Consider the following 23,890-nt stretch of genomic DNA (forward strand, 5'->3'; position numbering starts at 1 on the left):
AAATTTTACAACCTCAAATCTCTGAACTACATAGACTATTATTGTTATTATGGCACTACTATTGTTTGTTTATTTTTTATGTGTACGTATGCACGTGTATGTGTGTATGTGCACACACTGAACTTTTTATTTCTCATTTATTATATTGTTTACAGTGTACTATGTACAAATATTCTGTTGTACTGCTGCAAGTAAGAATTTCATTGTTCTATCTGGGACACATGACAATAAAACACTCTTGACTCTTACAGAGTCATCTATTTCTACCTCTGCAAATTATCTGAACCCAAATAATGCTCAGCTTACCTTAGTTGAAACTTTTAAGTTAGTTTAGTTTATATATAGAGATACAGCGCAGAAACAGTCCCTTTGGCAGACCGAGTTTGTGTCGATTAGTGATCCCTCATACACCAGCACTATCCTGTACACTAGGGCAAATTACAATCTTTATCAAAGCCAATTAACCTACAAACCTGCACGTCTTTAGTGTGTGGGAGGAAACCAGAGCACCCAGGGAAAATCAATACCGTTACATGGAGAACGTACAAACTCTGTACAGCCATAGTATGGCTGTATGGCGACCACACATTTCACTGTACCAATTGGTACATGTGACAAATAAATGTATCTTGTATCTTGTATCTTGTAGTCAGGATTGAACCTGGGCCTCTGGCAATGTAAGGTAGCAATTCCACTGCTGCACCACTGCTTTGTTTTCTCTAGATTTGATATTCCAATGCAATTTTTAATGCTTCTCTTATTCTTGCCTGCATTAACAAGATAGCAAAGTTCTGCAACCTTATACTGACTCTAACAGTTCCCTGTTGACCATTGCCCTTGTTTTACTGACCGAGACTGGCTCCCAATTAAACAGCTTTGTTTGATGAATCTCCCTTGAATGCCTTGAAATATTTCCTACTATGAAATAATCATAAACCTTTTTTCCTATGGTATTTTTACAGCCCTCTTTTTAACATTTAAATTATGTGACTTCTGAAGTGCAATTACAATTAAGGTTAATAATACTTTATGAAGCTAGTGAAACAACCTGCAAGATGGGGCTGGATTTGCGGATCCTGGGTATCCTGTAGTCTCCCACAAGGTAGACAGAATACAAGCCCCAAGACAATGTGGTCAGCAGTAGCAATCAGGTGGGAATTTCAGGCACTGTAAAATGATTAACAAATCTTCCTACACATGGCAAGCAAAAACAAATTACAACTATTAGTCCAAAAAATACTTCAAACAATGTGCCATTTATAACTTACCCTCATCTTAATTTTCAAAGTTAGCTCTGTCTAGCAATGTTACAAAATTTTGAGATTTAAAAAATCAAGTCTGCAATTTATCCCATCACCTAATTCAATTCATATCTTCAGTATTAAATCATATTTATTCCATCAGATAAAGCATAACAATAATTTGACACCTAATTCACTTTCATATCTTCAGTATATAAAAAAATTATGGCCATTTTCATACTCTGAAATTAGCATCTTGTTCCCCATTGGTTTTTCTTTTAATTAACTCAAAAGCTGTGATCGAGAACAGTCAAAAGCCCATGTGAGCTATGTCAGCAATATGTTTAGGTCCGCCTCAGCACGTGGTATTTATTGTTGCTTAAGTCCAAATATTATGACTGAATCAACCTCAAGACTGCCAAGGACTAAGGGTGGCACGGTGGCACAGCTGAAGAGTTGCTACCTTACAACGCCAGAGACCCAGGTTTGATCCTCACTATGGGTGCTGTCTGTACAGAGTTTATATGTTCACTCCGTGACTGGGTGGGATTTTCCTGGGTGCTCTGATTTCCTCCTGCCTTACAAAGATGTACAACTGAAATAAAGTTTCAGTTATTATAGATTGAAGCATTCTGAAACAAATATGGAACAATCTTACTTGGACAACCTGAAATTAAAGCATATCATTTGTTAGTTACCTAATTGTAGCTAATTACAAAATTCAATTACTAGATCGAAACATCTATCCATTTCTTAAGGAAAGGTTAACATTTAGCCTGTGTTAATAGCCTGTGTCCAAATAACATTCACACAAGAATTCACAATATAACATGATTTTTAAATCTCATTGTCATGAATTTATAGGCCAAATGGAAGGAATTTAGTGTTTAATTCCCGTAAATTAATGGCCATTTTAATCATCTTGTGAGTGGGTTTTTGTGGAACGCGATCGATTGGAACGTTGCGGTTTGCGGTGAATTTAAACCCCATATCGGCAGGAAAAACACTGCCGGTTCATATATTTACATAATCACATTTTTGCAATGTGAAATTTTGATTAAAGTCATCCTAAGAAGCAAGTTTATATGAATAAAATAAATGACTTACCTTGCTTTGTCCAGTACGAAAATATACCTCGGACAGGCAGGAGAAAACGGCATTTTAATCCCGCCCCCCTCCTCAAAGGTGACAAAGTCGCGCACACGGCCAGTGACAGAACTGCAGCGCCACTGAAGGTAGGTTTTGTAACATACCTACTCTGTCTTTCTTTGAGTGCAGGAGATCCTCTGATCAGTTTGCTTCCATAAGCAGCGGGGCAGCTATGTACAGGAACAGACAGTTTTTTTTCTCAGTCCTTAATTAACTGGTATTGTGGGTTTTGGTACTTTATTTGTTACATGTACAGAGGTACACTCAAATTCATTATTGTATACAGTTCAGTACAAGTATCACTATTCATAAGCACTTAGATACATATGAGATAGGCATCTCAGATACAGTACAAATGCATAGCAGTAGTACACTGAGACAGTATACAGAATCACCAGTTTGCCACCATTTTCAAACCCCAGTTGTTGTAAGTGCAGGAATCTTGATCAGACCCTGAAAGTCTGTTGTCCTGGTGGCGTTGCAGGGTCGGCCTGGCCAAGCTTTGGCATAGTGGCCTCCATTGCTCCACCTCTGTAGGCCGCATCTGGTCCATGTGCTTGGCCTCTTGGGGCGACACCCAGTCCAGCCGAGCCCCAGGCAGCTGCAGGGCCTCCAGAGGCCCACTCCACTGTCAAGGTTGTGCACTCCCTCCCGCAGCCGCTCGGCTTACCAGCCATCCAAGTATGTTCATGTGGATCCTCAATCCACGGCGGGTGAGCCGGACCTTCTGGGAGGGTTCCAGTTCATGGCACGGGTCGTCCATCCATGGCGGGTGAATCCCCGGGCTGCGGTGGGTGGGCTGAGCCTACCGGGCGGGTACTGCTCTGTGAAGTGGGTCCACTACCGTGGCGGGTAAGTTGGGCCTATCAGATGAATCCTCCGTCTCAGGCAGGCCAGCTGGACCTTTCGGGCGGGTCCTCGGTCTATGGCCCGCGGCGCTCCCAAGTATACTCCCGCCACGCTCCTTTCCTCGCTCTGCTGCCGACCAGGCCTAATCCTGGTCGGCTCAGTGCCAGCAACTGGGCCTGGTCCAGCACGGCACAGAGCTTAACCTGCGTTGCAAACTTGACTTTTCACCATGTTCCAAGATTAAATTTTTTCAACACATGTTGAGATCTTGCACAGATATTTACTTTTTACCACTCAACTATAGGAATGGCATCTTTAAAATAAAAACTCCCTTCAATTCTTAATTACTGAAAATTCAGACATACACTATTTACGCAACTTTAATGCAGCAAAGATTAAATTATTCAGTGACTACTTCAGAATTTTACTGAAAAGAAAAATCAAAGTAAATTGCTCTGATTTCTTATTAAATGAAAAATGAAGCTTTGAAATTACTTGTTTGTACAGTAACTGTGGGTGCCATCCATCATGATTCAGGCAGTTGCTTACCATATAATTGAACAGTAATATTGGATGTTCAGCTTTTACATTTTTCGCTACGAATGATTGATTTCTTGCTAAATAAAACCTCAAATCAGTTTGCCCACGCAGCTATCTCTAACAAGAGGAGAAGCACACACAAGATACCGGGATACAAAATGTGACCTGTTGTTTTTCACTGACCGTTTGCTCCAGTTATTCCAATGATGGATACAGCAGGAATGACGAGGGCTGGAATGATTAACTATAAAGACGTTTCATAAGATTATAATGGTTTCTGCTCAAAATGCATTTGCAGTACATTGCAAATAATTAACTGACAGTAAATTACAGAAACTGTAGAACTGTCTAATAAAAATGGAAGGCAAGTCTTTTGTAAAAGTAGAGCATATCTAGGGACAGTAAATACAGTTGTGGTAAGTAATTAATTTAGTCTCAGATATTTCTATTTGTTAGAAACAAACAAATGGCACTAATAAAATACACAAGTATTGGAGTAACCCAGTGGGAGGTTAATAGGCAGATGATGGAACAAAGGCCAGAAATGAAAAAGATTAAGGTGTGAGATAAGGTTTGTAGAGTAGCGAATTATGAAGCCAGAGGCGGAAGGGAAGTATGAAGGATTTTATAGTCATTTAAAATTGGAGAATTCAATGTTCATACAATGGGGTTGTAAGCTATCTAAGTGGAATATGAGGTAAGATTCCTCCAGTTTGCACATGGCTTCTTCCTTGCAATGGAGGATACCCATGGAAAGTTCAGTATAGGAATGGGAAGAGGAGTTTAAATGGTTAGCAATTGAGAGATCCAGTCGGCCTTGGTTGTTCGACACATGTGTTTGGGGAAATGGTCTCCAAGTCTGCACTTGATTTCACTTATTAAAGGAAGCCACATTATGAACACCAGATGATGTAAGAGGAGTTGTACGTGCACCTGGAAGGGCCAAAGATAAATACAAAATGCTGGAGTAACTCAACGGAACAGGCAGCATCTCTGGATAGAAGGAATGGGTGACATTTTGGATCGAGACCCTTCTTCAGACTAGGCTGAGGAAAGGGAAACGAGAGATATAGACATTAATGTAGAGAGATATGGAACAAATGAATGTCCTTGTATATAAAGCCTCATCACAGGAGCAGTGGCAGAGACAGAGAAATTGAGGATAGGGCATAGCATAGGCAGGGTGGAAGGAGGTGTGATTCAGATAACTTTGGGAATCAGTGGATTTGTAGTAGACATCAGTCAATAGTCTGTCCCCTGTGATGGAGACAGAGAGACCCAGAAAGAAGAGAGAAGTGTCAGAGGTAATCCAAATGAATTTGGGAACAGAATGGCAGTTAATGGTGATGAATTAACAAATTCTATATGAGTGCAGGATGCATCTCCAATGCAGTCATTGATGTAGTGGAGAAAAAGTTGGGAGATGGTGCCTTGGACAAGGACTGTTTGGCGCAACCAACTAAATGGCAGGCATAGGTCCATGGCCCTACTTTTAACTTGAAGAAGGACAAATTCCTGGGGGCAGCAGAGAGTGTTGGTAGAAGGAAACTGATTGGGCCTCTATTATAGGAAGAATTGGAGGGCATTGAGACCTGGAGGAGGTAAAGGGACTGGACATCCATGATAAAAGTGAGACAATGAGAACCAAGAAATTGAAAGTTAAGGGGGAAATAATATGGAGTCCAGGTATTGGGAGAACAGCTGTGTGGGGCAGGGACAGGATGAACAATAGATCTGCCTGTTCCATTCTGTTTGTGGAATTTGAGAAGGAGATAGAAGCAAGCAGTGTGGGACAGGGCAACAATAAGGTTGGATGCTGTGGTGGACAGATCGCCAGACATAATGAGATAAGTAATAGTTTGGGAGGATAGCCTAGTGTTCATCTGTGGGGTCATGGTCAAGGAGTAGGTACAAGAAGGTGTCCGAGAGCTGGCCTTTATCTTTCACCAAAAATTTGAGAAACTGGAAGTGACCTATGTGCAGCAATTTGTTTTTAGGTCTGGCTCAGCAGGTGGTATTTATTGTTCTTTAAATCCAAACATTATGACTGAATCAACCTCAAGACTGCCAAGGACTAAGGGTGGCACGGTGGCACAGCTGTAAAGTTGCTACCTTACAACGCCAGAGACCCAGGTTTGATCCTGACTATGGGTGCTGTCTGTACAGAGTTTGTATGTTCTCCCTGTGACTGGGTGGGATTTTCCTGGGTGCTCTGGTTTCCTCCTACACTACAAAGATATACCGGTTTGTAAGTTAATTGGCTTCGGAAAAAAATTGTAAATTGTCACGCGTGTGTCAGAATGTGTTACTGTACGGGGATCGCTGATCGACGTGGGCTTGGTGGGCCAAAGGGCTTTTTTCCACACTGTATCTCTAAACTAAAACTAAGACAACAAAGATACTTAAGGGACTCTCTCCTGGATGAAATGTTAAATTAAGATCGTATATTTCCTTACAGGTAGATGTAAAAAAATGTAAAAAAATTTTCAAAATGGAACTGTGAAGTTGCCTTATTAGCCAGCTTTGCTGAAATTGTGTGTTTATTATCACATTGCTACATGTGGGAAATTGTTGTCCCCAAATTGGCTGTTATCTTTCCTCTTTCACTAAAGCAAAGCTTTCCATTGGCTGTTAAGTGTTTTGGAACATTTAGGTAGTGAAAGATGGTGAACAAATGAAGTAGGTGGAATAAATTTACAGACAGTTCCCCATACAAAACAGCTGAGCACCATCATATTTTACAGAAGTACATAATAATGCAAAATGCATCTCGTCAGGAGACTATTAAATAAAGATTTCTATCAATGGACTAGATCTGTCTCTTCTTTGATAATATGTTTCAATTTTTTTTATCACCGTATAGTATCTAATCTTAGAAGAGGGGGCACTTTTTTTGACAAAATGATGCTGCCATATTAACAAAAATGACTTTAGTCAGCTTCAATGGTTTTTATTCTTCAGTATAAATTGCAGTCATTGAAAACTGCAGATGATGTATAGAGTAATTTCAACAGGAAGGACAAAGGTAGTCAATTTATGTTACTGTTCAGTTGTGAGACTGATGAGTGCCTTTGAGAACATACAAATTTTGTGAAAAGATCTTCAATGTTATCCAAAATATGGTCAATCCCATTGATATCATACCTGATAATTCCCCAAACTGTTCATCAAATCTCATCTAAGAAGAAAATGGAGTTAATTAAATTTATTGCATGCAGACGTAATGTGTGACTGAGCTGTAGGCATAAAAACAAAAATGTGTGGAATTAAACTGTTCCCAAGTGATCCAGGCTTGAATTTGTACTTTGCTTTATTTCTCCGAGAGGTTTGATGGATTTTAGTTTGGATAAGGTCAGAGGGATGATATTGACAGATAATATTTTTGTATTAATGAAAAGATTTGTCGGATTAAAGAGGAATAAATCATTTTCACTGGCAGCAGTTGTTGTAACCAGAGGACTCTTGTCATCAGCAAAGCAAAGCTGGTGGGTAGATCATGTAAATTTGTTTTTAACCAGTGCTACTGCTGCCACCACTGGCCCGTACAGCTTCCTTGGCCGCTTCCACCGCCGACACTTACCTGCACTCCGGCCGCCCACGTGCCGCGACCATTGACTCTACCGATCTTGGCTTCTCCCCCGGGTGCCAGCAGGCCGGGGCCGTCAACTTACCTGGATTCAATGACCCTGTTAAAGACAGAGAGTGTAACAAAGGGTCTCTTATCCACGTTCTCCAGTGATGCTGCCTGACCTGCGAGTTACTCCAGCACTATGTGTCCTTTTGTGTATTAACCAACATCTACAGTTCTTTGTTTCTACTACTTGTGCAATGTAACTCTATTACTCCATAACCCCCTATTTTGTTATAGAGAACAATCGGTAATAACGGATACATTTCCCCCCACTACAATGGTCCATTATAATGAGGGTTTATTGTATCTCAAATCCACTTATTGAAAGTGGAAACTGATTCACTATGATTTTCTAAAATAATCTACTTGAAAAACTTTCCAGGTAGAAGGGAATACAATTGATTGGTTTTCCTAAGGGCTAGCACAGGCAATATGGGCAGATTGATCTTTTGCTATATTGTGGGAAATGATCCCATATCATATTTGTTTGGTACCATTTAGTTTATTGGTAAGTATTCTGCTACCTTAAATTATAACATATCACCTATGAGCAATAATGTAAATAAATTAATTTATCAAGGGTTCATAGCAAGGGACAGAAATCTCAAGTTGAATAAGTTTCTAATTCTGTGAAGTCGGCCCTGGGTCTCTGATTAATAAGCCTGCCAACAACAATAAAGAACTCCTCACCCCTGGTTCCAAATTGCAGTTGTGATTAGGGATGTCACAATATCCATTTCCCATGGCATGGCAATCACACCATTATAAAGCAGAGTTTATCAATATACCATGGGGCTGTTAAAATTTCATTTAAGCAAAACCACCTGTGCTTATGCGACAACAGGAACAACAAAGTATGCTTGAAGACACTCATTATTCTTATCTTTACTTAATGTAACAGCAGCATGGGGCTAATAAATCAACTTTGCAATCATCTAGTTTAACTACACCTGGAGTCTGACATCAATATCCTGCCATCTATCTCTGAAGTTCTACTTTACTGTTGATTTCAGAACACTTAAAAATCAATAAAACTACAACAGATAATTATTTGTAATGATTTCAATCCTGGTAAATCTCATTGGCATCAAAATCAAAGGTCATCAAAATAATTATACAGTGGTGTATCATAATCTCTGTAATTGCAGATGAGTGCAGCAAAACCGACTTGGCTGTTCATTCCTCTGCGTCATTTAACAATCCCCTCAAATTTGCTGAATTGTACATTGCACCATAACATTTTACTAGTTTCTGTCCGATGCATAGGTTGGTGATTTTTTTCTGTTTAAGTACTATCATTAGACATGCAATGTATCCCAAAGTAGATAAATTCTCACTAAAAAGGTTGACATCATTTATAGACCATTTTACACTATACCAGGATTCCACAGGAACTTTTTAGACAATCAAGCAGTTTTGCACTGTTTATTTCTAAGTGGCATAAAGTAGCTTGGTTTATCAAACAGTTTTTGTTCTCCAGTCACTGCACTTGGTTTATTCTCATGCAGAATGTCAGCCCAAAACATACTGGAGCCATCCAGCAAAGCTGCTGGTTTTGTTCAGGGGTAAATGCAAAATGAGGCATCATGCTGAGTCCAATCTTTAATCCAGTCTGAATTTGAGGGGGGGGGGGGGGGGGGGGGGGGGGGGGGGGGGGGGGGGGGGGGGGACTTTTAACTAACCTTTTAGAATTTTAGAAAATACACATTTAATAAAATAAAGAAAAAGTCATTCTGTGATCTCATACACTAACAGGTGATTTACAACCTTTTACCAAGCCAATTAACCTACAAACCTTATATGTCTTTGTAGTGTGGGGGGAAACTGGAGTACCCGGAGAAAACCCATAATGTCACGGGGTGAACGTACAAACTCCATACAGACAGCACTCATAGCCATGATCAAACCCGTGTCTCTGGCACTGTAAGGCAGCAACTCTACTGCTGCGCCACCATGATGCCCTATGCAGAGCAGAGGAAATGCTTAAGCAAAAGCAAAAGTAAACAAACCAAACTCCTGAGAGAGTCTGAAAGAAGAATATGTCACAGGTTCCAAAAGGGGAAATCACCAAAAAAACTGCTGAAAATATATCAGCTGAACCAAAATTTGAAATTGGTGGGTTGGATTTTGCTGATGTTTCTTGCACAGACCTCAGTCCACACCTGCCTGTTCTCACCTACGCCACACATAGGGGTCACCTTTGCTGACGCTCAACACCTGGACGTCTTCAGTAGTGATTTCTGTGAGCTTTCAGTAGTGCGTTAACCTCATGTGGCCGAGTATAGAGAGCCTGCTCTTGCAACAGCACTGAAAGCTGTAGAGCTGGGAATGGATTCTTACCTTGTTGAAAGTTTTATGTATCGTTTATAAAATTCAAAACCTTCTAAAACCTAACAAAAATAATAATTAATTTAATCAAATGAAGCCTTGTTTTAACATAATGAAATTGTATGCGGAAAGATTGTTTCCACTAGTGAGAGAGTCTAGGACCAGAGGCCATAGCCTCAGAATAGAAGGATGTAACTTTAGAAAGGAGATGAGGAGGAATTTCTTTAGTCAGAGGATGGTGAATCTGTGGAATTCATTGGCTCAGTGGAGGCCAATTCAATAGATATTTCCAAGGTGAAGCTTGATCAGTAATGGAGTCAAGGGCTTTGGGGAGAAAGCAGGAGAATGGGGTTGAGAAGGAAAGATAGATCAGCCATGATTGAATGGTGGAGTAGACTTGATGGGCCAAATGGCCTAGTTCAGCAATAATCTATGAACATAAACCATTTAAAAATGGTCAAAATCACCGAACTAAAAAAAAGTGCATTGAAACTCTTTAGAATTTAGGAGATTGAGAGGGGATCTTATAGAAACTTACAAAATTCTTAAGGGGTTGGACAGGCTAGATGCAGGAAGATTGTTCCCGATGTTAGGGAAGTCCAGGACAAGGGGTCACAGCTTAAGGATAAGGGGGAAATCCTTTAAAACCGAGATGAGAAGAACTTTGTTCACACAGAGAGTGGTGAATCTCTGGAACTCTCTGCCACAGAGGGTAGTTGAGGCCAGCTCATTGGCTATATTTAAGAGGGAGTTAGATGTGGCCCTTGTGGCTAAGGGGATCAGGGGGTATGGAGAGAAGGCAGGTACGGGATACTGAGTTGGATGATCAGCCATGATCATATTGAATGGCGGTGCAGGCTCGAAGGGCCGAATCGCCTACTCCTGCACCTAATTTCTATGTTTCTATGTTTCTATGAAACATACTTATGTTTCATTGTCTCTCAATTCCATGTGAAGTCCAGTAATCTTAACTGTTATTTTTTTGTCTAAGTTTAAATCTGTATGTAAATTTGGAACTCACTTGTGTGGGTCACAAGTTTGCCATGTATGTCAAATGTGCCAGAAGTTTTTGAATTTGCTGGCATTTACCAGCTAGTTCTGGACCAACATAACTGCTGTAGGTCTTAAGTCATTGTAATGAAAATGTTTGAGTTTTATTGTTTTGCCAACCGATTCTGGCCAATGCAGTTGTTTCTTTGTTACAGAAAATCATAGCATTGCAAATTTTGCTCAAGCGTTCTTCTTTGTCAACTGTTACAGAGGATGGATTTCTGTCTATCTGGAAATAATTAATATAATTCTTCACAATTGGCATGGGTATACAATACAATCTGATACAAATAACACATTCTGAACAGAATTGAATTAATTAATATACGTTATCAACTTGATCCGACCAAATTAAACCTCTTTCCAGCAGTTACTGAACCTACCGAAGGTGTTCTATTGATTTGTACTGATATAAATTAACTAATTAATTCCTGCAATTTAGCTCTAAAAGAATTAAGCTTCCTTTCTACCCCAATAACAAGAATTAGCATCACGTGTGCTAATGGGATGTGAGTTGCATCACCTCAGCACTCACACAGAGCTATGGCAAAAAAAAAATCTGTGCTCCTTTTAGTTTTTCTTACTTGCAGCAATGGTGCTCCATGTGCATCAAAAACATCATGCTGTGGCGTTAGCTGATAGTCCGACCACTTACTGTCGAACCCTCGTCAGTGGTTACGAGGGCTGCCATGTGACATCATGGGTTAAGGGGAGTGCCTTGGAGATCATGAGTCGACAGGTAGCTGAGCTCGAGATAACACCCTCGCTCAGCTTCAGCAGCAATGACAATATGTTAGAGGACCAAACTTGCATGTACGACAACCATGATATGTCTGAATAAAGCAACTGTTTGTTCACCACGTTTGGTACCGCTACAATGCAAGTTTATTGAAGTGACAGCTGGTAGATATGACCCTTAGGTGTCATTGATATACTGGAATATAACCCATTGAACAAAATATTGTGCATGTATTTTTAACATAAATGTGGTCTAAATAATTGTCTCCAAGCTAACAAGAAATCTCCAGTACTCCGTATTTAGGCAAAAGTGGCAGGTCGGGTGCCATTCCGAAGAAGAGTCCTGAGCCAAGGCATTGTCTGTCCAATTCTCATCACAGATACCTCCTGACTACTAAGTTCTTCCAGTAGTTTGTTTTTGATCAAGGTTCAAGCATCTGCAATATCTTGTCTCCAGATCAAGAGTATTTATTGGCATGACCTAAACCTTCCTTTTTTACTTTTCCCCACATGCAAGGGAAAGGCATGATTAGATTTTTCATTTCTCTTTCTTCGATTTCCTTATCGAAAACAATAATCTAGTTCAGGACAAGGGGTTACAGCTTAAGGATAAGGGGGAAATCCTTTAAAACTGAGATGAGAAGAACTTTTTTCACACAGAGTGCTGAATCTCTGGAATTCTCTGCCACAGAGGGTAGTCGAGGCCAGTTCATTGGCTATATTTAAGAGGGAGTTAGATGTGGCCCTTGTGGCTAAGGGGATCAGAGGGTATGGAGATAAGGCAGGTACGGGATACTGAGTTGGATGATCAGCCATGATCATATTGAATGGCGGTGCAGGCTCGAAGGGCCGAATGGCCTTCTCCTGCACCTAATTTCTATGTTTCTATGTTTCTATAAAACTTACAATGTAAAATAGTGCAAAACTCACAGTATTCACAGTTTCTATGCATTCAATATTTCCAGTGTTCTACTCAGTAGTGCTAGCACCTCCCATTTATTTTACACACATAAATTATTGCCACTTACGTGCAGCCAGGGAATATCACTTCACTTGTTTTTTGGGGTGAACCCATCAGACTCAGCCCCATAATCTCCAGTAATAAAAAGGACCCCAGTCTGTGTTCCTCCTCCATAGAACCCAGTGCATCTCTCAGCACGTACTGCAGCAGTCTGGAATGACAAGATTCCCTTAAGGGGATATCTTGCTGTGCTGGAATACCTGTAAATTTTGGGAAGACCATAGAGTGGCTTCAACTAAATAGATGGTCTTCCAGCAGAAGTTGATGTTCGACTCAATATGTGTCCCAAATAACAGCCTGCAAATCAGAGTTACGCATATTGTGCATGTATTTTTAACATAAATATGGTCTAATGAATTGTCTCCAAGCTAACAAGAAATCTCCAGTACTCCATTACTGATCAAGCTTCACCTTGGAAATATCTATTGAATTGGCCTCCACTGAGCCAATGAATTCCACAGATTCACGATCCTCTGACTAAAGAAATTCCTCCTCATCTCCTTTCTAAAGTTACATCCTTCTATTCTGATGCTATGGCCTCTGGTCCTAGACTCTCTCACTAGTGGAAACAATCTTTCCGCATACAATTTCATTATGTTAAAACAAGGCTTAATTTGATTAAATTAATTATTATTTTTGTTATGTTTTAGAAGGTTTTGAATGTTATAAACAATACATAAAACTTTCAACAAGGTATAGGAGAAGAGAGGTATGGTACATGAAGTGATGCCACCCGCAAATACCTCCGTCTTCACTGATCGAGGTTTCCACTCCACAGCTGGATCTCCAAACCAGAAGCGCAACTGTCATTGCTCCCCAACCAAGCTGACGATCCATCAGAATCATTGTAACAACACCAGCTGTCATCTGATAGCTATAGAAGCGCAAAATGTGTGTAAAAATCATATCTGCCATGATCTTAGCAAAGTAGTGCATGACATTAACAAATCATGTGTTGCTTTTAACACTGAGATGACAGGTTTATCTCCATTGCTGCCTTGGAGTTCAATTGTCACCAACAAATATTCTACAGTCAATTGTCCTGACCCCTCATACCCATGGCTTTGGTGAATTGCTCTGCACTCAGGTACTGGTCATCGGGTGGCGCCACGTGCGGCAGCCTCGCCAGCAGTTTGTCTGTCATTTCCCCTTTTTGTTAATTTTAGTTGTGTCAAAAGCATGGTCGTCTTGGTGGTTTCTTAGTCTTTTTTATGTGGGGGGTGGGGGGGGGGGGAGGGGGGAACCATTTTCTCAGACACTTCCTCATCTGGGGGGGGGGGGGGTGGGCGAGGGGGGAACCATTTTCTCAGACACTTCCTCATCAAGGATGCGTCTTTTCTCCCCCCCCCCCCTCCCCCCCCCCCCCCCCCCCCCCCCCCCCCCCTGATAGTAGCCCAATTCCTCACTGGTTTTGTGGTGTTATACACCGTGTTGTGTGCATCTTATTGCAGCTTAAGCCCCTGTCCCACTTGGGAAACCTGAACGGAAACCTCTGGAGACTTTGCGCCCCACCCAAGGTTTCCGTGCAGTTCCCGGAGGTTACAGTTGGTTGCCTGAGGTTGCAGGTAGTGGAAGCAGGCAGGGAGATTAACAAAAACCTCAGGGAACCTCCGGGAACCGCACAGAAACCTTGGGTAGGGCGCAAAGCCTCCAGAGGTTTCTGTTCAGGTTTCCTAAGTGGGACAGGGGCATTACTGTCAGGATGCGTCTGTTTGTGGCTAACTTTAACCGGGGTATAGTGGTCATACAGCAGTTTCAGAATGTGCACATCTTAGATTGGTGAATAAGAACAGTGCAGAATAAGTGGGAGAAGCAGCAGGTCATGTGCCCCTTAAGCCTGTTCAGCCAATCAACATGATCAGCAATATAATAGTAAGATTAAACGCGAACTTACCAGTTTGAAGTTTGATCTGTATTTGAAGTATGAAGAACCCGCTCAGCACGCATGCGCGGCATACTTCAAAGCAGCGGTGTGGAATCACAGAAAGACACAGTTATTGAAATAAACATAGTAAAGAAAAGGAGACCTCAGTTATCAGTTTGACCCATATTATTGAGGGTGGGAGCGGAGGGCACGTAATCCCTCATCGTAACTCCTCATATAATACAGATCAAACTTCAAACTGGTAAGTTCTCGTTTAATCTTACCATTTTACTTCGGAGTCACGTAAGTGACTACGTGAAGATTTTAAAGCTCTGTGATTTCAAACCGTGTAACAGTTCATACTTCACTCGCTGCTAAAGTCATTCGAGGGAGGAAGTATGTTACCGTAATCAACCAGGAATCTGTTTGTAAAATCAATAATGGTGTTATTAACAACAACAAGACCAAATGCTCTCCCGGGCTTAAATTATATATTTTTTGCAGATTCTTTTCTGCAAACGACACAGGTTCTGTCAGTGGTTTGTTATAAAGGTTTGGAACGTATACTCCCTAGACCACCCCGCTGTAGCCAGGATGTGGTTCATAGGCTCGTCCATCCTCTTAGTCGCTGACGTGGAAGCTGACCTGGTGGAATAAGATTTATATACGTTAGTATTTACTCCAGCAAATCCCAGTACCTGCTTGAGCCACTAGAGATAGTTTAGCTCGTCACCCGACCATGAGGTTTATTGTGGCTGACCCATAAGGCTTTTTCCTCTCCCTCGTTATTGCTTATTGCGTCGATGTAGATCTCTAAGTGGGTCATGACACATAAAACATGGTTCAGGTGGGTATGCCTGGAATTCCATGACTGGGCCTGATGTTCCTGGTCTGTTTTGTTTAGCCAGCCCTTGAATGGGAAATGTGACACTGTCTGGTGTTATAACCATGTTGTCCAATCGCAGTAGATGGAAGAACTGGCTCTTTGTGTTGAGGTAAGGCCACCAGCATGTCCATCTTCAGGGTAGGCTGTTCCAGGGTGAGAGACCTGGCTGGTGATCACCCCCTAAGGCATGTCAGGACTTCACTGACAACCCAATTTGCGTGTACCTATTTCTGGGGAATGGATTGAATATACCTCTCCTGTATCTGATCACCAGTGAGTGGTACCCTTTGCCAAGTTGAGTAGGCTGACAGAACATTTCCTTCATTGTGGTGAGGACCTGACAGGAACTCCAGTACAGTTTTTTGTTGTAGTTGAATGTGTAGTTCCTGTTTTGGAACAGTTTCCCATTTCTTGATGTTCCTCAGGTATGTTCCCTAGGATATGCGACGGAATGCTGTCATCATGTTGATAGTGCTGTCTGATCAAAGCAGTGGTCTTCCCAATTCTGCAATTCTTTTAATGACCATATCGAGGACCACTGGGAACCATGCCTGTGCACTTAGTCCACTGTATTTTGCGTAGTACCCGACTGATGAAGCCGTAGTACCTATTAAAGAGGTAGAAGGAAGGGAGAACATAGATATTAGATTCCCCCCCCCCTCAGTATGCGAGAATGTATTCATCGCCGCTGCCTTGAAATTGGTTTCATGTGACGTAGGTTAGTACGTGGCGATTTAATTGAATATAAGGAAATCGATATCTGGTGTCCATATTGCTTAGTAATTTCAGCAAATATATTTGGTTTAAATGTTTGTTTACAGCATTTAGCTCACCTGATAGGTAAGTTACTGATGGTCAAACATGTTTGACGACATACGGTTACCAATTGTTAATAAATTGTCACCTAATATCGATGTTCTCCGCCCAAGTGGTTTGGTATATGCCACCACTGTGATGTTGTTAACTTATAAACAAACATGCAAAATGGTGCATTACTGAGCAAATGCTTCACTAGAAGTAAATAATTTGATATATAACACGTTTAAGTCAACTCGCATTGGCACTAAGTATTACAAGCTCAGTAACACATCAGGACACATAAGATGTTACTCAACCCAGGTGGAAGTGTACAAACATAATCCTTCCTATGCAGATGAATTCCATGATAACACTCCAGATTAGTCCATTTGCCACCATATTACAGGTATGGAATATAGTTTGAACACTAGTATCTCAGCTCATAGGAAGGTACAATGTTCAGTAGCTGGTAATGCTGCTACTATCCCAATTACTTTGCCACATAGTTGATTGGTGGTTAAATGTTACCATAACTGATAGCATTAATGAATACCAGATAGACAATGTTGTGGATGGTCAACGTAAATATCTTGATATATGACAGAGCCCGCTAAATAAGTTAGTAGCTAATGCAGCTAATAAAGCTATATCCAAGGATTGTCGTTAATATATAGAAATGCCAAGACGGAATGGTCCTTAAGTGTCAGGGCTGGTTTGAATTCTGGAATGGCTTCGGCTTATATGCCAATTCAATACTCAAATCAAGTTTATTTGTCACATACACACGCGAGATGTGCAGTGAATGAAAAATGGCAATGCTCATCATGGTTACCCCATCCAGGTAATTGTGGTGTATCCGAAAACCTATATAAAAAAGGTACTGAATAGTATGCATCTTCAAAGTCGATGTCTACCATAAAGTATCCTTGGATCCATGGTAGAAGTTACAAATCCCATATGTGGGTATACCTGGTGAAATACTTAAGTGGTTAATCAATAATGGTGCAACATTCATAATCGTGGGAGGGTAGACTCCTTGGGGTGCTTGCTGAATTGGTGACAAGAGATTAATTTTACTTCGGAGTCACGTGAGTGACTTCGTGAAGAACCCGCTTCCAACGCATGCGTGTCATTACGCTAACGCATTGCAACTCGTCATTGTCGGGAGGAAGGACGTTCCTCCCAAACGGTGGGGTTTCGAACCTGCAACAGTAAGGTAAGTGAACATCGTTCTTTACTTACCTTTTTTCTACAGAAGGCTGTTGGAAGCTGGCGGGGGAGAAGTCTGCAAGCACCGACAAGGACAGCAGGCAGCCAGCAACGGCCAGTGGCACGACAGTCTCCCTTAGCGGGAGTTCGTGCGACTTCAGCTCCGGGAAGAAAATACCGACAAGGGAGCACTCAGGAGCCGACACAGCACCAAAGACCGACGCTACATGGGCCTGGGGCTGTGGAACAGGTAAGAAAATTCCTTACCTTTTATCTTGTTTCCAGGAAGGCTGACGAGCTGCCGCTGTACAGCAGCAGTCAGCCAGCAACGGAAGTCGGCACCACTGTCTCCCATAACGGGAGCGAGTGCCAACTTCACCCCATACGGGGTGGAGGGAAAAACAGAGCCAACAACCCACAAAATAGTGGGTTGTATTAGTGCTCTGGCACTTTTAAAATTAGGGGGTCCATAGGAACAGAAGGACCAGCCACATAAACACCGGGGTCGATCCGAGCGGCTCGTACCCCACACGCAGGGAACGACGTTCACCAGCGGGAGAATTAAAAGTCGGGAACAGCAGGTAAGAGACTCTGCGTTTCCTTCCACTTACCCTTTAGGTGCAGACATGGACCGGGTCCATGTAAGCTGCAGAAAGACCGCGGAGTGCAGGCAGCCGGCAGGAGAGCAGCAACGTCAGCCGGCAGCGGCAGGAGCAGCAGCAGCCGGCAGCGGCAGGAGCAGCAACTGCATATCGATTCCCGGAGGGGAAAACACCTAAGCCCGCACCAGGGGGAAAATTCATTTCTGGGGCAGTATGCCAGTCTCGCTTTGGAAGCGAGTCTGGCTTGAAGCAGCGCTAACGGCCAGCGCCGAGGCCAAGGACATTGCAGTGGAGTTGACTGGCTGCAATCGACCGTGATGGACCAGTAATGTGAGTACCGGGGTCGGTCCCAGTGGGTTTTTTAGTTACAGAGATCGCTTCTTGGCCTTTTGGCTAAGATCAACTATAGTAGCTGTTTATTATCAGTTTTAATATCTGATACGTCCCTTATCTAAGGACCATATAAGCAGGAATGCCCAGAACTGAGGGCATTAGAGTGGGGTTGACCGGCTGCAACGACCGCGAGGGACCAGTACCGTGAGTACCGGGGTCAGTCCCAGCGGTCTGAGATAAACGAGCAGCCAGGAGCGCTGAGAGCGTTGGAGCCGGGTTAAAGAAATGGACTAGGTGGAATCAGCTGTGCCAGATGTCCTCCACACCGGCCATATCCACTCCACGGAAGGAAGGACAAAGCTGGAGAAGGAGGACCGTGGAACAGCGGGCAGCCAGCAGCAGCCAGCGGCACTTGGATCAACCGTAGTGGGATCAGCTGTGCCGGATGTCGGCCCCGCACCGGCCAGAGCCATGCGGCCGAGCGGTAAGGCTAGACACAAATCAAACAAGGTAGTGGACTCAGAAGGGTCCGACTTTGCATAACCGCCGGCGACCAGCGCCCGAGAGCGCTGGAGGAGGAAGAAGCGGTGTATGGAGCCTTCCTCCAACGTGATAAACCCACAGCAGTACCTTTTTGAGGGCTGCACAGTGCTTCTACCCCATCAGAGGGGAGCACTGTGGGTCAGTTCTGGGCTGACCTGCAAGAGGGGTCCGCAGAACAAAAGACACATGGGCAGGAGGTAAGCCCCACATGGGTACCCCGTGCGGGACCCTAGAGATCTCTAACTATATAAAAAAGAGTAGGCAGGACCCTGATGGGCCAGAGCCTGGTAAAACAGCGTCCCATGATCCTAACATAGCAGGGACTCTGCTGGACATGGTGGCGGATTACTTTAACCAAGTCAAACATGGGTAGACTTGGATCCAGGATGGCAATAGTACTACTATATGTCTGGCCACAAACGCCAACAAGAAACATTTACAGAGACTGGCCAGACATCTGCCACCTGGCAACGGTGAGGCATTACAGGTGCCCAGTGTAAACCAATGCATTTGGCAGCATATGGGGACGAACATCAGGAACCAGGACCTCAAGATCCAGAAAACCTTAAAGGCATTGACCGAAGGGATCATAGCATACACCCGCACCCTGGACTATACGGAGGTAACCAAAGACCATCAAGACGCACTAGCTCTGTTTAGTAATATGCAATATGAGCTGAACTACATGTGGAAGGCTGCCATTCAGCCAGCACTGGGACCCTAAAGTGCTACCATTTGCAAACAAAGAACCGTGTGTGGACAAAGCCAAGACACTGGGGCTCATCAAGGCCAGCGTAGGGCCTATTTTTGGAGCATGATACCAGCCACATGCAAGGCCATAAAAAATGTGGCTCATACCAGTGGCAGTGCCAGAAATCAATATAACCCGCAGTATCCTTTTTAGGGTATGGCCAGGGCGGCCACCCTGGAAGATGCGGAAGCCTCAACCTCCCACACAACCCCGAACAAGAGATATCAAACCAGAACCCCCTTTTCAAAAAACCAAGGAAATAACACAACAGCCGGTAACCATGGAGGGAGGTGGGTGTGGTTTTTCTTCTGTTAAAAAGGGACCCACGTATGATTGGGGAGGGGAGGTTGCAACACTACAGTTATGTATGGTATATAATCACTACAGATTCATATAATCTCAGCAGTATTCAGGGTTATCTGATAGAATTTACTCATCCCAATAACCCAAGTACAACATACACCAGAATGGCATTTTGTCCTTACATAAACCAAACAATCTAAAGCCCACGTGGTGCTACAAAAATTGTACACAAAAGGTGTGATTGAGCATACTTTTCATGGAACATTAGAATTTGTATCAAACATATTTATTAATAATAAAATAGATGGGGGTTGCAGGATTATCATTGACTTTTTTCAACCCTAAACACATTCGTTCAAGATATCCATTTTAAGATGGATACTTTTATTACTGATAAAGACTTGGTATCAGCTGGGTTTTTCTATATGGCAGGCATTGACTCAACAAAGGGGCAAACATCAGCCCCAAAATTATTTACTATAATTCTAAAACCAGCTTGGCATTGTTATGTAAACAAAGCCATAGGGTGATGTATTTCCCCCGTTCTGCCCCATCAATGGGGTAATAGGGAAAATTCAACTAGACTCGGCATCTGGAATTCTCAGAGTACCCGACTGGCCTACTAAATCATGGTATTCGGTCATACAGGGGATGGTGTTAGAACCATGTTCCCTCATGAACATAGCCAAATTTATTAATTCATCCAGTGACTGGGGGCAGTGATCCATGCCATAAGACTATGGATTTATTGATTTGTAGAGTCTAAAAGACCCACTACACGGCATGGGGCTGTCAGACAGGACGATGAATCTCATCTCATCTGCACTAAGACTGTCAACACGGAAGCAGTACCTTGGACACATCAAGAAATGGGACATATACTGCTTGGACAACAACCTCGACCAAAAGGCCAAGAACATTCTGGCCGTATTGGAATTTTAACAAGCCTCCATTATGATAATCGATGGAGCTACAGTGCCATCAATAGTGCCAGAAGTGCACTCTCCAATTACCTATCACAAGGAACGGAGCGGCACACGGTGGGAACGCACCCCCTGGTAAGAAAACCAGGTACTCCAAAATCTGGGACGTGGGTGTCGTTCTACACATGCTGAGGAGCTGGTAGCCCATAACAGCATTGTCACTTCAGTAAAGGACCATGAAGATGGTTATGCTCATGGTGTTATTTACCGCACAACGAGTCCAGCCATTAAGCAAACTGAGCCTGGACTCCCTGATCATCTCACCCGAGAAACTAGTGTTTGTCATACAGGATTTAATAAAAGAAAACAGACCAGGTTCATCGGGTCAAGTGTTTGAATTTATGGTATACCCATATGACGAACGACTGTGTATAGCAAGACACATCCAACAATACATAGAATATACTAAGAGCATTCGAGGTCAGAGAATGGCGTTGTTTATCTCTTACAAGAAACCGCATGAAAGGGTCACGACCCAAACTATCTCAAGGTGGCTCAAATATGTCCTAAAGATGGCAGGAATAGACACTAATGTTTTTAACTCTCATTCCACCAGGGCTGCAGCAACATCCGCAGCAAAAATTCTAGAGGTACCCACAGACCAAATCCTCAGAATGGCAGGATGGTCATCCAAAAGGTTTTTCCAAAGGTTTTATAATAAACCAGTTATTTTTTGGACTCATCATTGTATTCAGAAACCAGTTTACGTTCAACAATATAATTTGCCCGAAAGGTTACAGGGCTATGATTCTCCATGTAAAAAATTTATATATTTTTTCGTTATACCACACAACTCTTTGTATAAGTGTGTTTTAAAATTACTAATGATGCTCTCTCCCAATACCCAAGGCAGTTGTGAAGCATGGACTCGTTCCACGGCATGAGGTCACAGAGCTTTGAAATCTTCACGAAGTCACTCACGTGACTCCGAAGTAAAATAGTAAGATTAAACGAGAACTTACCAGTTTGAAGTTTGATCTGTATTTTATGCGGAGGAACGTTGAGGGAATACGTGCCCTCCGCTCCCACCCTCTTATGATCATATCAAAAACTGGTATCTCTTTGATAATCTTACTATGTTAGATCATTATAGGTTCCTGTGACCTCACACCGCTGCTTTGAAGAATGACACGCATGCGTTGGAAGCGGGTTCTTCACGTATTCCCTCAACGTTCCTCCTCATAAAATACAGATCAAACTTCAAACTGGTAAGTTCTCGTTTAATCTTACTATTCTATTCCCCTGAATATATTTTTTGGTATATAACTATCAAGAGTGATAGCTTCCTAACCAGGCGTGATTCACCCACCCCTTGTTAGTACAAACCCTTCACCTTTATGTGATGATAGTAACCATACTTATCTGTCTTCATTGTTGTTTTCTTCGGTTTCTGGTTCCTTGTTCTTGTAGGGACGATGTTTGTTGGGGGGTGGCGCTTTTTCCATGGGGCCTGCTGTGGGCCCTGGCCTAAAAGGCTTACGGGATTGGCACGCAGGCCCCGAGCTTTCACCAGTGCCATGAGGTAGACCCCTGGTGGACGCGTAGAGGTACTGCTGTCTGGTTTAGTGTGGTGCTCATTCCAGACTCTGCCCTCTTGTGCCGAATAGTTTGAACACATTGCCCAGTTTTTAGGACTGGTTTGGTAAGTGCCAGGTAGCAGGATCTGTGCTTATGAGGTCGGCGTTCTCACAGTCCTGTGAATTTCATAGATTGAGGGCAGGTTTGTGACTTCCCTTGAGAAGTTACGGGGTATTGAACAGTAGGGTCAGGTGTTTTGCCATACTACCCTGCCCTTCTGGAATGAGCAGGTGGACATGATAGCCGACGTCAGGGTATCAAATGTGATTTAAAGATATTTGGGTTAAAATGCGCTGCTCAATGTAACCCCCAATAATGGCGGGCACTTTGAGTAAATGCAATTTAGGGGAGGCGTGATGAAACCAACGCCTCATGGCTACCTGTCTTGGAGAGGTTTTTTGGAAAAGGCAGGTAGTAGGCTGGCCATCAGTTAAGACTGAAAGACATCTTGCTTGTGGTGAAACCACTTAGCGGCCACACCCAGCAGCTCTTCCTGATCCTGTAACTCAATCCCAATGTTGTTCAGCCAGTGCCCCTCTTCTTGACCAGCCCAGCTCTGGTCACCAAAGCTGTCCTCGGATGAGGAGGAAGCAATGGCCAGTGCACGAGGCACTGTGGAGGGAGTGCCTGAACTCCCTCTGCGAAACTGCTCCTCATGAAGCAAGTCTCGCTGGAGCTTATGCTCCACGAACCGCTCCATGCGGCTCAGGCGGCTGTCTCTGCCCTAAGCGGGCGGTGAGACGACCACGTCAGACGAATCAGATACCACCGGCCGGATGTCTTGGCATCCAGTCCGCTGCTCAGGTGCTAGTGGAACTGGACTCGGCTCGGTGTCGGGGATGGCGGAGCGCCAGGTTAGCGGTCCTACCGCCTCCTGTCCCCCACTGATGAGAAGCCTGTCTGCTGGAGTCGAGCTGACTCCCATTGTGCCTCTGGACTGGAAACCGGCGCAGGTCTTTCCTGGGGAGCCACTGCGGTTCCTATCCGTCTTACTCTTGGTTTTACCCCCTTTCTGGGGAACCACAGCGGTCCTGTCTGTGGACCTAAGCGTGTGTGGTCCTGGTGCCGTCTCTCCCCCCTCCGCGAACGGAGTGCTCCTTCCCCGGAGTCCAACGGGGGCCGCTTGCGTCTGGACTGGCACCGGCGCAGCTCCTTGTTTGTGGGCCGCAGCGTGTGCGGTCCTGGTGGCGTCTCTCCCCCCTCCGCGAATGGAACGCTCCTTCCCCGGAGTGCAACGGGGGCCGCTTGCATCTGCTGCTTTGCTCCACCTGGAGCAACAAACAGACGCAAAATTAAAACTGAAGGTAAGTACTTACCTAACCGTTCTTTCCTGCAGGCTTGTAGCTGGAGCGCCTGACTCCCGTTGGTGCCGCTGTTACCTGCTTGAACGCAATGCCGCGCATGCATGCTGAGCGGGTTCTTCACGTAGTCACTCACGTGACTCCGAAGTAAAATTCCAGTTTCTACCTATCCTTCCCAACCTACCATTTGAA

The 23,890-nt window shown here is 43.4% G+C and overlaps 1 pseudogene; it reads left to right on the plus strand.

Annotated features, from left to right (window-relative positions):
- The first annotated feature begins 18,279 nt into the window (after nt 1–18,279).
- Nucleotides 18,280–18,384, plus strand: LOC129693539 (U2 spliceosomal RNA; annotated as a pseudogene).
- Nucleotides 18,385–23,890: the final 5,506 nt, after the last annotated feature.

This window comes from Leucoraja erinacea, chromosome 2 (genome assembly GCF_028641065.1).
Source record: "Leucoraja erinacea ecotype New England chromosome 2, Leri_hhj_1, whole genome shotgun sequence".
NCBI classification, from domain to species: domain Eukaryota; kingdom Metazoa; phylum Chordata; class Chondrichthyes; order Rajiformes; family Rajidae; genus Leucoraja; species Leucoraja erinaceus.